The 16,376-nt window shown below is 40.6% G+C and overlaps 1 protein-coding gene across 1 annotated transcript in view; it reads right to left on the bottom strand.

Moving 5' to 3' along the window:
• Window positions 1–1,877: 1,877 nt before the first annotated feature.
• The window catches only part of LOC149744404 (uncharacterized), a 109,920-nt gene continuing 95,421 nt past the window's right edge, over window positions 1,878–16,376 (bottom strand). Inside the window, exon 5 of the mRNA XM_089904790.1 lies at window positions 1,878–6,618. The gene's annotated coding sequence lies outside the window, so the exon portion shown is untranslated. The remainder of the gene's footprint in view (window positions 6,619–16,376) is intronic.

The following is a 16,376-nucleotide window of genomic DNA, read 5'->3' on the forward strand; positions in this document are numbered from 1 at the left end:
ACAATGTTTTGCTTGTTCTAGGTGTGCAAGATGTGGTCGTTTTACACATATACGTATATCTGTTCTCCTTCGGGTCCCTCTCCAACGTAGCTTATGACACGAGGTTGAGCAGTCTCCTCTTGGTATGCCGTAGGTCTGTGGCGATTTTATATTTCACGTGTGTTTGTATATCTCCGTTAACCCCAATGTCCTAATGTATCCATTCCTCACACCTTTCCATTTGGTGAACCATAATTTTGCTTATTGAATCTGTGATTGGATGTCTCTGTGGAAATAGCTTCACTGGTATCAATTTTTAAGTAACCCCTATAAGTGATATCATACGTTAGGTGTCTTTTGCCTTCTCTCTTACTGCAAGTTGCGTGATCACCTCTAGACTCATCTGTGGTGCTACAAGTGGCATTGATTTAATTTTTTCCCAAGCTAATATTCCATCTCTACACGTAGCAGTTCTTCTTTGTCCACTCCTCTGTTGACGGACTTTTGGTTGCTTCCATGCCTTGGCTATTGTAATACTGCTGCAGTGCAGAGTTGCTGCCTGTGTCTTTCCAGTTCTGTCTTCTTAGGCTATAGGCCGCGGAGTGGGCCTGCTGGATCATAGAGTAGCTGAATGTTTACCTTTTAAAGGCACCTCCATTCTGTTCCCATGAGTGGCTCTTACCAGGTTACGTCCCACTTGAAACGGAGGGTATGCATTTCTCCACAACCTCTTCAGCGTTGATCCTTTGTAGTTTCTTTGCCGATGGTTGTTCTGACTGGTGTGAGTTGATAGCTCTTTGTGGTTGGATTGGCATGTGTCTCATAATCCCTTGAAATTGAGCCTTGAGGCATGTCCTTTTGTTTTTCAAGCTGTTGTGACAGCTTACGTTTTCAAATTGTTTTCTTGAAATATGTGCCACATTTTGAAATATTTTGGCCTTTACCTGCGTCAGGACATTTTGAGGGCAGGTTTCCTTTGCAGCCCTGCAGTACTTGTGCATATGAAGTGACCGTTCGCACAGATTTCCAAGCTGCTGTTGCAGGTATCGGCCAGAGGTCGGCAGCATTTCTACGTTGCCCACGCTGGTACCTAGGGAAACAGACCTTCCTGCCAGTGGTGTTCCTCAGATATCAATTAGACTGCCATGTGCCCTGATAAACCCCCAAAAGCTTATGTCTCCTTACTCATGTTTGTTTTTTTAATTCATATTTTCTAGTGGAGTAATATTCCATTGTGTACACGGACCACTTCTTCTTGGTGCATTCCTCTGTTGATGGACATTTTCGTCGCTTCCAAGTGTTGGCTATGGTAAGTATTGCTGGAGTGCAGGATTGCCAGCCTGTGCCTTTTGATTCTCATTTTCTCAGGTGATAGGCCCAGCAGTGGGTGTGACTGCCTGACTAGTAGCTCAATGTTTCCCTTTTCAAAGCACCGCCACTGTGTTTTCATTAGTGGCTCTTACCACGTCCCCCTTAGAACCGAGGGTACGCGTTTCTCCACAATCCCTTCAGCATTTATTGTTTGCAGCATTTTTGCTAATGGCCATTCCGAGTGCCGTGACCTGATAGGTTTTTGTCATTTGGGTTTGCATGTCTTTAAAAATTCCTAAACTTCATCATTTTTCCACGCCTGTTTCTTGTCTTTTACAAAAAAGAAAAGAAAAGAAAAACGTGGGGGTACAATATACCTCTTGAAATCGTTTTCTTGGAATGTTGCCGTCTTTTGAATTTTTGGTCGATGTTTGACCCCAGGATTTTTTGGAGGGCAGGTGTTATTTACAGGCCTGCAAGTTTGGTGACTACTTCATGACCATTAGCACTGGGTTTAAAGCTGCTGTTTTGGGAGACGGCCACAAGGAGGCAGCATTTCCCCATTCCCAAATCTGGGGACTAGGGCAGCAGAGCATTTCTGGGAGTCCTGTTCCTAGGTTGTAAATTAGAATGGAATGTGCCAGGAGAAACGCCCGTAAGTTTATGTCGCATTACTTCTGGTTGGTTTTTTAAATTATTTTAATCGGGGTAACGATTAGAATATTGTGTGTCCTAGGTGTACACAGTCTGGTTCATTTGTACATTATACACGTGTATTCATGTCCAGATCCTCTTCCCACGTAAAATATTACAGAGTGTTCCCTACACCTCCCTTGCTACATGGTCGGTCTTTTTGATATATGTATATAATATGTATCTGTATACGTATGGTGTCGCTAATCTTAATTTATCCATTCCGCCCACCTTTCCTTTTAGATAAGCATAGTTGATTTCTAAGTCTGTGAGTGTCTTTCTCTGTGGAAATATGTTCATTTGTGTCAGTTATTAGATAACGCCTCTAAGTGATATCATAGTATATAGGTCTTTTGCTTTCCGACTTACCCCATGTTCTGTGATCATCTCCCAGCTCGTCTATGGTGCCTCCAAGAGCAGTGTTTCATTGTCTTCCGTGGTTAATATTCCATTGTGTACACGGACCACCTCTTCTTAATCCATTCGTCTGTCGATGGACATTTTGGTAGCTTCACCGTCTCGGCTATTGTGAATAAGGCCGCAGTGCAGCTGTTGCAGCCCGGGTCTTCTCGCTTCTGGTCTTCTCAGGTGAGAGGCCCAGTGGTGTGACTGCTGGATTGAATGGTACCTCAATTTTTACTTCTGAAGGCAGCTCCTTTCTGTTCTTATTGGCTGTTACCACTTTACATCTCACCAGCAGCTAGAGGGTACACAGTTCTCTAAAACCCCTTCAGTATTGATTGTTTGTAGAATTTTTGCTGATCGTCAGTCGACAGGTGTGGGTTGCAAACTTTTTGTAGATTAGATTTGCATGAGTCTAATAATTCCTGAGGTTGAGCTTTTATCCACTTTCCTTTTAATTTATTTATGTATTTATTTATTTATTTTTGCGGTACGCGGGCCTCTCACTGTCGTGGCCTCTCCCGTTGCGGAGCACAGACTCTGGACGTGCAGGCTCAGCGGCCATGGCTCACGGGCCCAGCCACTCCACGGCATGTGGGATCTTCCCGGACCGGGGCACGAACCCGTGTCCCCTGCGTCGGCAGGCGGACTCTCAACCGCTGCGCCACCAGGGAAGCCCCTGTTCTGAATTTTTTTGTCCATTCCCTACCTCAGCACAATATTTTAGGGCGGGTGTCCTTTACAGCCCTGAGTCCTTGTGACTATTAAGTGACCATTAGCTGCGGGCTTAAAGCCGCTCTTGCGGGAAACGGCCACAAGGCGGCAGCATTTCTGCCTTTGCAGCTGTGGGGTCTTGGGCGACAGAGCTTTCCTGGAAATCGTGTTAGTAGCCTGCAGATTAGAGGGGAATGTGCCAGGGAAAACCCCCAAGAGCTTATATCTCCTACTTCTTGTGTTTTAAATTAAATTTTGTTTAGGTATCAGAGCAAATTTGATTAAAAAAATGCAGTTTCTCCTAAGTGTACAGAACCTGGTTCATCATATCGACGTATCTGTCTATTCCCCTTTGAGTCCTTTCCCGTGTAGGTTATTATAGAGTGTTGAGTAGACCTCTTGGCATTCCACAGGTATTTTGTGATTCTGTATTTCATACGTATTAGTACATGTCTGTTAACCCCCATATCATAATTCATACATTCCTTTCACCTTTCCATGTGGTGAAACGTAATTTTGTTTTCTTAATCCATGCTTTTCCTTCTCTTGGAAATAAGTTCACGAGTATCAATTTTTAGGTAACGCCTATAAGGGATGTCATAGGCTATCTGTCTTTTCAGTTTCTTTCTTCAGGTTGGGTGGTTATCTCTAAGTCCTTATATGGTGGTGCAAACGGCACTGTTTCATTGTTTTCCATGGCTAATATTCCATTGTTGACATGGACCACTTCCTCTTTGTGCATTTTTCTGTTGCTGGACATTTTGGTTTCTTCCAAGTCTTGGCTATGTTAAATGTTCCTGTAGTGCAGTTTTGACAGCCTGTGTCTTTTACATTCGGGTCTGCTCAAGTGATAGGCACATCAAAGGACCTACCAGATCACATGGTAGCTCAATTTTTACCTTTAAACGCACCTCCATTATGTTCTCAGTACTGACTGTTACCAGTTACATCCCCCCAGCAGCTAGAGGGTGCACAGTTCTCTCAAACCACTTCAGTATTTATTCTTTGTAGACTTTTTTCTGATGGTCAGTCGACTGGTGTGAGTTGAAACCTTTTTGTAGATGAGATTTGCATGAGTCTAATAATTCCTGAGGTTGAGCTTCTATCCATTTTCCTTTTTTTAACAAGAGAGTAAGTCAAACTTACCGCTTCATACTACCTTCTTGAAAATTTTCTTTTTTGAATTTTTTTGGCCATCCCTCACCTCAGTACATATTTTGAGGGCAGGTGTCCTTTACAGCCCTGAGTCCTTGTGAATGTTAAGTGGCCATTAGCTGTGGGTTTAAAGACGCTCTTGCGGGAAACGGCCACAAGGTGGCAGCATTTATACATTTCCAACTCGGTTTTTGGGCAACAGAGCCTTCATGGAAATCGTGTTAGTAGGCTGCAAATTAGAGTGGAATGTGCCAGGGCACACCCGCAAGAGCTTATATCTGCTTACCTCTTGTTTTTTTTAATTTAATTTTTATTTATTATCAGAGCAAATTTGATAAAAATGTTGTGTTTGTTCTAGGTGTACAGAATCTGGTTCATTATATCTATGTATCTATCTATTCATCTTTGGTTCCTTTCCCGTGTAAGTTATTACAGAGTGATGAGCTCAATTTTTAACTTTAAACGCACTGCCATTCTCTTCTCACTACTGGCTGTTACCAGTTTACATCCCAGCAGCAGCTAGAGGGTACAGAGTTCTCTAAAAGCCTTTCAACATTCATGTTTTGTAGACTATTTTGCTGATTATCATTCCGACGGTAGTAAGGTGAACGTTTTTGTAGATTGCATTTGCATGGCTTTATTAGTTCCTGATATTGAGCATTATTCCATGCATTTTTTTTAAACAAAAAGAAAAAGAAAATACAAAATGTGTGCAAAATATGCCTCTTGACATTGTCTTTTTGAAATGTTGACGTCTTTTAAATTTTCTGGTCGATTTACGACCCCAGGAATTTTTTGAGGCCTGGTGTCCTTTACAGTCCTGCACATATTTTGAATATTAAGTGACCATTACCTCTTGGTTTAAAGCTGCTGTTGTGTGAAACAGCCACAAGGCGGCAGCATTTCTCCTTTACCAAATCTGGTTACCAGGGCAACAGAGCCTTAATGGAAGTCCTGTTCTAGGTTGAAAATTAGAATGGAATGTGCCAGGAAAAATTCCTTTAAGTGTATGTCTCATTATTTCTTGTTCATATTTTTAATTTAATTTTTATTTTTTATTGCAGCAAATTTGATTACAATGTTTTTTTTGTTCTAGGTGTGCAAGATGTGATTCTTTCACACATATACATATATCTATTCTTCTTCAGATCCTTTTCCCAGGTAGCTTATGACACAGTGTTGAGTAGTCTCCTCTTGGTATTCCATAGGTCTTTGGTGATTATATATTTCACATGTCTTTGTATATCTCTGTTAACCCCAATATCGTAATGTATCCAATCCTCACATCTTTCGATTTGGGGAACCATAAGTTTGTTCAATGAATCTGTGATTGCCTTTCTCTGTGGAAATATCTTCATTGGTATCAATTTTTAGGTAACACCTATAGGTGATATACGTTAGGTGTCTTTCACTTTCTCACTTACTACAAGTTGCATGATTATCTCTAGACTCATCTATGGTGCTGCAAATGGCATTGTTTCATTTTTTTCCCGAGCTTATATTCCATCTCTACATGTTACCAGTTCTTCTTTGTCCACTCATCTGTTGATGGACTTTTGGTTGCTTCTATGTCTTGGCTATTGTAATACTGCTGCAGTACAGATTTGCCTGCCTGTGTCTTTCCAATTATGTCTTCTTATGTTATAGTCCCAGGAATGGGCCTGCTGGATCATATAGTAGCTCAATGTTTACCTTTTAAAGGCACCTCCACTCTGTTCCCATTAGTGGCTCTTACCAGGTTACGTCCCACTTGAAACGGAGGGTATGCATTTCTCCACAACCTCTTCAGCATTGATCGTTTGTAGTTTCTTTCCTGATGGTTATTCTAAATGGTGTGAGCTGATACCTCTGTGTGGTTGGATTTGCAGGCGTCTCATAATCCTTTGAAATTGAGCTTTCAGGCATGTCCTTTTATTTTTCAAGCGGTTATTACAACTTAGTTCTTCAAATGGTTTTCTTGAAATATGTGCCACATTTTGAAATACTTTGGCCTTTACCTCCCTCAAGACATGATGAGGGCAGGTTTCCTTTACAGCCCTGCAGGACTTGTTCATATGAAGTGACAATTAGCATAGGTTTTAAAGCTGCTTTTGCAGGTAATAGCCAGAGGGTGGAGCATTTCATAATTCTATGAAATGTAACTGAACACACAATATATATTTTTTCTTTTAAATTTCCATTGTTACTTTTTAAAAGTACAATTATAATTCAAGTTCTTTGTAACAAGTGAAATTTAAAAAATTAAAGGAAAAGATAATATTTTACCACTTGCCATCCTTTCCCAATTATTGAAACGACCAGCATAGTGTGTAGATTTCTCGTTTTATCCAGGTGCTCTATACATCTGGAACATCATGCTTCTCACTGTAGAAAAACAGATTTAGCTCTCACACTTTTTATAGGCTACATAACAGTCCATAGAACAGAAGTACCAACTATTTCAGACTTAGCTTTTTGAGGGACACACAGGTTACTTTCTGTTTTATTTTGTTGTCCTTTTTTTGGGGGGAGGTAGGAGTTTATTATTTATTTATTTATTTTTGTTGTGTTGGGTCTGAGTTTCCGTGTGAGGGCTTTCTCTAGTTGTGGCAAGTGGGGGGCCACTCTTCATCTCCGTGTGTGGGCCTCTCACTATCGCGGCCTCTCTTGTTGCGGAGCACAGGCTCCAGATGCGAGGGCTCACTGGTTGTGGCTTATGGGCCTAGTTGCTCCACGGCATGTGGGATCCTCCCAGACCAGGGCTCGAACCTGTGTCCCCTGCATTAGCGGGCAGATTCTCAACCACTGCACCACCAGGGAAGCCCCCTATTTTGTTGTTCTGCTAATTTGTTTCAACCCAAGAAAATATTTTTTTAAATACAAAAAAACAAAATTAAGCTAGGGGTAAGGATTAGGGTTTAGGGTAAGGTTTAGGGTTAGGATACGGGTTAGGATTATTGTACGGCTTAGAGTATGGTTTAGGGTTAGGGTTATGGTACGGGTTAGGGTTAGGGGATGGGGACGGTTTAGGGTACAGGTTAGGGTACAACAACAGTTTAGGGTTAGCGTATGTGTTAGGGTACGGGTTAGTGTTAGTGTACAGGTTAGGATTAGGGGACGGGTGAGGGTAAGGCTTCGGGTAAGTTTTAGGATTAGGGTTAGGGTTAGGGAATGACAACGGTTTAGGGTTAGGGTACGTGTTAGGGTACAGGTTAGTGTTAGCCTACGGGTTAGGATTAGGGGACGGGTTATGGTAAGGCTTCGTGTAAGGCTTAGAGTTAGGGTTAGGGGACGGGGACGGTTTAGGGTACAGGTTAGGGTACGACAATGGTTTAGGGTTAGCACACGTGTTAGGGTACGGGTTAGTGTTAGTGTACGGGGTAGGATTAGGGGACGGGTTAGGGGACGGGGACGGTTTAGGATACAGGTTAGGGTATGACAACGGTATAGGGTTAGCGTACGTTTTAGGGTACGGGGTAGTGTTAGCATACGGGTTAGGATTAGGGGACGGGTTAGGGTAAGGCTTTGGGTAAGGGTTAGGGTTAGAGTTAAGTTTAGTGTTTGGGAATGGGGACGGTTTAGGTTACAGGTTAGGGTACGACAAAGTTTGAGGGTTAGCGTACGTGTTAGGGTACGGGTTAGTGTGTACGGGTTAGGATTAGGGAACGGGGACGGTTTAGGGTACGACAATGGTTTAGGGTTAGCGTACATGTTAGGGTACGGCTTCGGGTGTTAGGGTTAGGGAATGGGGACGGTTTAGGGTACAGGTTAGGGTACGACAACAGTTTAGGGTTAGTGTACGGGTTAGGATTACGGGACAGGTTAGGGTTAGGGAACCGGTATGGTTTTTGGGTACAGGTTAGGGTACGACAACGCTTTAGGGTTAGCATACGTGTTAGGATATGGGTTAGTGTTAATGTATGGGTTAGGATTAGGCTACGCGTTTGAGTAGGGCATCGGGTAAGGGTTAGGGTTAGGGATAAGTTTAGGGAAGGGGTACGGTTTACGGTACAGGTTAGGGTGTGACAACGTTTTAGGGTTAGCGTACGTGTTAGGGTATGGGTTAGGATTACGGTACGGTTAGGGTAAGGCTTCGGGTAAGGGTTAGGGATAGGGTTAGCGTTAGGGAATGTTTACGGTTTCAGGTACAGGTTAGGGTACGATAACAGGTTAGTGTTAGTGTACGGGTTAGGATTAGGGTGTGGATTAGGGTAAGGTTTAGGGCTATGTTTAGGGTTAGGGAATGGGTATGGATTAGGGCACAGGTTAGCATATGACAACGGATTAGGCTTAGGGTACCTGTTATCGTTAGGGTTACTGTTAGTGTACGGGTTACGATTAGGACATGGGTGAGTTTAAGGTTTATGGTTAGGTTTAGGGTTAGGGTTAGTGTACTACAACAGGTTACGGTTAGGGTACGTGTTAGTGTATGGGTTATTATTAGTGTACAGGTTAGTATAATGGTGAGGGTTAAGATTAAGTTTAGGGAACGTGTACGGGTTAGGGTACAGTTTAGTGTATGACAACATCAGCCTTTGGGGGTTTATCTGGGCACATTCCCCTCTAGTGTATAAACGAGGAACACCACTGGCAGGAAGGTGTGTTTCCCTAGTTACCATAGTGGGTAAAGAAGAAATGCTGCCTCCCAATGTCTGTTACATGCAACAGCAGCAACAACCTGTGCTAACCGACACTTAATATGCCCAAGTACTGCAGGGCTGTAAATCAAACCTGCCCTGAAAATGTCTTCAGGGAGGTAATGGCCAAAATATTTCAAAATGTGGCACATACTTCAAGAAAACCATTCGCAGAGGTAAGATTTACTCACAGCTTGAAGAAAAAAACGACATGCCTGAAAGCTCAATTTCAAGGGATTATGAGACGCCTGCAAATCCAACCACAAAGAGGTATCAGCTCACACCAGTCAGAATAAAAATTAACAGAAAAACTACAAACAATAGACGTTGAAGGGATTGCGTAGAAGTGCATTCCCTCAACTTTAAGTGGGACGTAACCTGGTAAGAGCCACTAATGAGAACAATGGAGGTGCCTTTACAAGGTAAACATTTGGCTACCGTATGATCCAGCAGGCCCACTCCTGGGCCTATAACCGAAGAAGACAGAATTGGAAAGACGCAGGCAGGCAAATGTGCATTCCAGCAGTATTACAATAGGCAAGACATGGAAGCAACCAAAAAGTCCATCAACAGATGAGTGCACAAAGGAGAACTGGTACATGTACAGATGGAATATTAGCCAAGGAAAAAAATGACACAATGCAATTTGCAGCACTGTAGACGACTACAGAAGTAATCACGCAACTTGTAGTAAGTCAGAAAGCGAAAGACACACATCCTACGATATCACTTAGAGGTGTTACCTAAAAATTGATACCAGTGAAGATATTTCCACAAAGAAAGGCAATCACAGATTCATTAAGCAAACTTATGGTTCACCAATGGAAAGGTGTGAGGATTGGATACATAGGGTTACTGGGGTTAACAGAGATATACAAACACATGTGAAATATATAATCACCGAAGACCTACAGAATACCAAGAGAAGACTCCTCAACATTGTGTCATAACCTACATGGGAAAAGAATCTGAAGAAGAATAGATATATTTATATGTGTAAAAGAACCACATCTCCCACACCGAGAACAAGCAAAACATAGTAATCAAAGTTGCTGTGATAAAACATAAAAATTAAATTTAAAAAAACGAACAAGAAATAGTGAGCCATAAACTTAAGGGGCTTTTTCCTGGCACATTCCATTCTAATTTACAACCTAGAACACGACTTCTCTTAAGGCTCTGTTGACCTAGTAACCAAATTTGTTAAGGAGAACTGCTGCCACCTTGTGCCCGTTTCACACAACAGCAGCTCTAAACCCAGCGCTAATCTTTACTTGATATTCAAAATGATTCCAGGCCTGTAAATGACACCTGCCCTCTAAACAAACTTTTGGGTCATAAATCGAGCAAAAAACTCAAAAAACGTGCACATTTCAAAATGACGATTTCAAGAGGCATATTTTATGCACATTCTGTCTTTTCTTTCTTTTTCTTTCATTTTTTTCTGTTAAAAAACGGGGCATGGAAAAATGCTAAACATCAGAATTAATAAAGCCATGCATATCCAATCTACAAACACTTTCACCTCACAGCCATCAGGATGATCATCAGCAAAAAAAAGTCTACAAAGAATAAATGCTGAAGGGGTTTCAGAGAACTGCATACCCTCTAGCTGCTGCTGGGATGTAACCTGGTAACAGCCAGTAGTGAGAACAGAATGGAGGTGCATTTAAAGGTAGAAATTCAGCTACCATGTATCTGGTAGGCCCCCAGAATCAAAAGCATACAGGCTGGCAATCCTGCACTCTAGCAACATGTACCATAGCCAAGACTTGGAAGAAACCAAAATGTGCATCAAGAGAAAAATGCAACAAGAAGAAGTGGTCGATGTACACAATAGAATATTAGCCATGGAAAACTATGAAACAGTGCCGTTGGCAGCACCATACTAGGATCTAGACATGATCAATCGCCCAACTTGAATTAAGAAAGAAACCAAAAGACAGATATCCTACGACATCACTTATAGGAGTTACCTAAAACTTGATACCCATGAAATTACTGCCAAGAGAAGGACATGCATGGATTCAGGAAACAAAATTATGTTAACCAAATGGAAAGGTGTAAGGAATATATGAATTAGGATATGGGGGTTAACTGACATGTACTAATACATATGAAATATATAATCACAAAATACCTATGGAAGACCAAGAGAGGTTTACTCAACACTCCGTAATAACCTACACAGGAAAGGATCCAAAGATGAATAGTTAGATACATAGATATAATGAACCAGATTCTGCACACCTAGAACAAACACAATATTTTTATCAAATCTGCTGTGATAATAAATAAAAATTAAATTTAAAGAACAAACAAGAAGTACGGAGATATAAGCTCTTGGGGGTTTGCCCTGGCACATTCCACTGTAACTTGCAGCCTACTAACACCATTTCCAGGAAGGCTCTGTTGCCCAAAAACCCAGAGTTGGGAATGTAGAAATGCTGCCGCCTTGTGCCCGTTTCCCGCAAGAGTGGCTTTAAACCCACATCTAACGGTCACGTAACATTCACAAGGGCTGTAAAGCACACCTGCCCTCAAAAAATGTCCTGAGGTAGGGAATGGCCAAAGAATTCACAACTGGCAAATTTTTCAAAAAGATAGTATGAAGAGGTAAGTTTTACACCTTTTTTTCAAAAAAAGGAAAATGCATAAAAGTTCAACATCAGGAATTATTAGACTCATGCAAATATAATCTACAAAAAGTTTTCGAGTCACATCAGTTGAATGACCATCAGCAAAATGTCTACAAACAATAAATCCTGAAAGGGTTTTAGAGAACTGTGTACCCTCTAGCTGCTGCTGAGATGTAAAGTGGTAAGAGCCAGTAATGAGAACAGAAAGGAGATGCATTTAAAAGTAAAAATTGAGATGCCATTTGATCCAGCATGCCCACCACTGGGCCTGTCACCTAAGAGCCGAATCAAGAAGACACAGGCCGACAAAGCTGTCCTGCAGCAATATTCAAAATAGGCAAGATATGGAAGCAGCCAAAATGTCAATCAACAGATGAATGGACAAAGAATAAGTGGTACATGTACCTAATGGAAGATTAGCTTTCGAAAAAAATGAACAATGCCATTCTCAAGACTACAGGTGAGTCTAGAAATAATCATATTACGTTAAGTCGAAAGTATATGATATATATCCTGTAATATAATTTATAGATGTTATCTTAAGATTCGTACCAATGAACATATTTCCAAAGGAAAAGACACTCAGAGACGTATAAAACAAACTAATGGTTAACCAAAATGAAAGGTGGATAAATTAGGATTATGGGGTTAACATACATACACTAATGTATGTTATATGTATATAAACATAACATATAAAAAATATAAATTATATAATCACTAATACATATAAATTACATAATCACCAAACACGTACCAAATACCAAGGGAGGTCTACTCAACACTCTGTAATAACCTACATGGTAACATGATCCAAAGATGAACAGATATATGTATGAAAAATTGATCAAAATCGGTACACCCAGAGAATCACAACACCCTAATAAAATTTACTCCGATATGGCCTTCCCTGGTGGCCCAGTGGTTGAGAATCTGTCTGCCAATGCAGGGGACACGGGTTCGAGCCCTGGTCTGGGAGGATCCCACATGCCGCAGAGCAACTAGGCCCGTGAGCCACAACTACTGAGCCGGCGTGTCTGGAGCCTGTGTTCCGCAGCAAAAGAGGCCGCGACAGTGAGAGGCCCGTGCACCGCAATGAAGAGTGGCCCCCACTTGCCGCAACTAGAGAAAGCCCTCGCACAGAAACGAAAACCCAACACAGCCATAAATAAATAAATAAATAAGTAAATAAATAAATATTAAAGGCAAAGAAGAAAGGGGTAATTGTAGATAGAGTAAGGATCTAGTTTAAAAAAACATTACTCCGATGAAAAACATAAAATGAATCTAAAAAACAAACATAAGTAGGAGACAGAAGCTTTTGGGAGTTTGTCCTGGAACATTCCACTACAATTTGCAACCTAGGAACACAACTTCCAGGAAGGCTCTCCTGCCCTTGTAACCAAAGATGGGAATGTAGAAATCTGCCGCCTTGTGGCCAATTCCCGCAACAGCAGCTTTAATCCCAGTGCTATTGGTCACTCAATATTCACAAGGACTGCAGGGCTTTAAATGACACCTGCCCTCAAAAAATATCCTGCGGTCAGGAATAGACATTAATATGCAAAACAGTAGAAAATCTGGAAAAGACAGTTCAAGAAGTAAATTTCCTCACTGTTTTTTGTTTAAAGGACATGAAAAAATGTTCAACATCAAGAATTATTAGGGAAATGCAAATTTAAATTACAAAAAGGCATCACCTCACAATAGTCTGAATGGCCATCAGAAAAAAATGTCTGCAAACAATAAATGCTGAATGGGTTTCCCAGAATGGATACACCCCTATGCTGTTGCTGGGATGTAAACTCGTAATAGCCACCAATCAGAACAGAATGAAGGTGCCTTTAAAAGTTAACAATTGAGCTACTATGTGATCCTGCCAAACCACTAATGGGCCTGTAACCCGAGAACACCAGAATTCAGAAAGACACAGGTAACCAAAAGTGCTCTTCAGCGATACTTACAATAGCCAGATATGGATGCAAGCAAAATGTCCAAGTACAGATGAATGGACAAAGAAATGGTACATGTACATAATCGAATATTAGCCATGAAAAAGATGAAACAATGCCTTTTGCAGCACCACTGATGAACCTAGGGGTAATCATACTACGTAAAGTAAGTCACAAAAAGAAAGACAAATATCTGATGATATCATTTACTAGTGTTATCTAAAAATTGATACCCATGAAACATATTTCCACTGAGAAAGACCCATACAGACTTTGAAAAAGGTGAAAGGAATGGAAAAATTTGGATGTTGGGGTTAACATGCATTTAATAATTCATATAAAATATATAATCAAGAAGGACCTACTGGACCTACTGGATGCCAAGGGAGGTCTACTCAACTCTCTCTAATAACCAACATGGGAAATAATCTAAACCTGTTTAGATATATGTATACGTATGAATGAACCAGATTCTGTACACCTAGAACAAATACAACATTGTAATCAAATTTACTCTGATAAGAAATAAAAAGTAAATTCAACAAGAAGTAATGTGACACAAGATTTTGGGTATTTGTCCTGGCACTTTACACTCCAATTTACAACCTTGGAAGAGAAATTCCACTAAGCCTCTGTTTTCCCTAGCAATCAAGTTGAGTATGAATGAATTCTGCTGCCTTGTTGCCCTTTACTGCAACTGCAACTTTAAAAACAATGCTTATGGGTACTTAATATTCACAAGGACTGTTGGGCTGTAAATGACACCCACAATCAGGAAATGTCCAGGGGTAGGTAAGCAAAATAAATTCCAAAGGAACAGACTTTCAAGATCCTATTTCAATAGGTAAATTTTACACTGTTTAAAAGAAAAGCACTTGAAAAGATGCTCTAATTCCTGTATTATTAGCCTCAGGGAAATCAAAACTCCAATGAGGGATCACTTCACATGAGTAAGAATAGCCATCATCGAAAAGTCTACAAACAATAAATGCTTGAGAGGTTGTAGAAAAAAGGGAACCCTCCTATGCTGCTGTTTGGATCTAATGTGGTAACAGCCACTATAAATAACAGTATGGAGGTGCCTTTACAAGGTAAAATTAGAGGTACCATATGATCCAGCAGTCCCACTCCCAGGCGTATAACAGGAGAAAACCAGAATTGGAAAACACACATGCACCCATATGTGTACCGCAGCACAATTTACAATGTCTAAGACATGGAAGTAACCCAAATATCCATCAGCAGATGGATGGATAAAGAAGTGGTACATGTTCACAGTGAAATATTACTCAGAAATGAAAAAGAATGAAGGAATGCCCTTTGCAGCATCATGGATAGAATTAGAGATAATCATACTAAGTGAAGTAAATCAGAAAGAGAAAGTCAAGTATCATATGATACTACTCATAGCTGAAATTTAAAAATTGATACAAATGAACTGATTTACAAGAGAGAAGCAGGGACTTTCCAGGTCGTCCAATGGTTAAGAATCCGGGCTTCCACTTCAGGGGGCATGGGTTCGATCCCTGGTGTTGGGAGAGCTAATATCACACATGCCTCACAGTACAGCCAAACAAATAAAATAAAAGAGAGAGAAACAGACTCACAGACTTAGAAAACAAGCTTATGGTTACCCAATGGGAAAGGTGGGTGGAAGGAATAAATCAGGAGGCTGGGAAAAATATTTACACACTAATACATATAAAATAGATTATCAACAAGGACCTACTGTATAACAAAGGGAAATCTATTCAACACTGTCTAATAACCTATATGGAAAAAGAATCTGAAGATGAAGAGACATATGAATATACATAACTGAACAAGATTCTGTATGCCTACCACAAACAGAATATTTTAAATCAACTTTACTTCAATAAAAAAGAAAAATTAAATTAAAACAAAAACAAGAAGTAACAAAACAGAAGATTTTGGGTGTTTGTTCTGCCACAGCCCACGCTAATTTACAATCCAGGAGCCCGTCTTCCACAGTGGGTCTGGTTACCCAAGTAACCAGAGAGGGGCATGAAGGAAATCCTACCGCCTGTGCCCATTTCCACAACAGCAACTTTAAAACATGTGCTTATGGGCACTTAATATTCACAAGGACTGCCAGGGTGTAAATGACACCTGCCCTTTAACAAATGTCCTGTGGTAGTTATCGAACAAAAATTCAAAATAGTCAGACTTCCAAAAAGCCAATGTCAACTGTAACTTTTTCTCACAGCGTTTAAAAAAAACATGCAAAGATGCTCAACATCTCGAATTATTAGACACATGCAAATCAAAACCACAACAAGGTATCACCTTGCACAGTCAGAATGGCCATCATCAAAAAGTTTACAAACCATAAATGCTGGAGAGGACATGGAGAAAAGGGAACCCTCCTATGCTGTTGGTGAGATGTAAGCTGGTAAGAGCCACTATAAAGCACAGTATGGAGATGCCTTTAAAAAGTCAAAATAGAGCTACCATATCATCCAGCAGTCCTACCTCTGGGCATACATCTGCAGAAAGCCAGAATTCAAAAAGACAAATGCACCCAAACCCAAACATTCACTGCAGCACTATTTACAATAGCCAAGACATGGAGGCAACCAAAATGTCCATCAACAGATGAATGGATAATGAAAAAGTGGTACATGTACACAATCAAATATTACTCAGAAATGAAAAAGCATGATCATCTCTAGGTCCATTCCTGTTGCTGCAAATGGCATTATTTCGTTCTAAGTGAAGTAAGTCAGATAGAAAAAGACAAATATCATGTGATATCACTTATAGTGGAGTCTAAAAAGTGACAGAAATGAACAAATTTATAAAACAGAAACAAACCAACAGACTTCAGATATCCTTCAGGGAGAAAAAATTTTAAATGTTTCCAATCACTAAATGTCAACCTGAAAAATGTAAGC

This window comes from Delphinapterus leucas, chromosome X (genome assembly GCF_059928025.1).
Source record: "Delphinapterus leucas isolate spDelLeu-1000000601 "Yukka" chromosome X, BTC_Dleu_Yukka2, whole genome shotgun sequence".
Classification (NCBI taxonomy): Eukaryota; Metazoa; Chordata; class Mammalia; order Artiodactyla; family Monodontidae; genus Delphinapterus; species Delphinapterus leucas.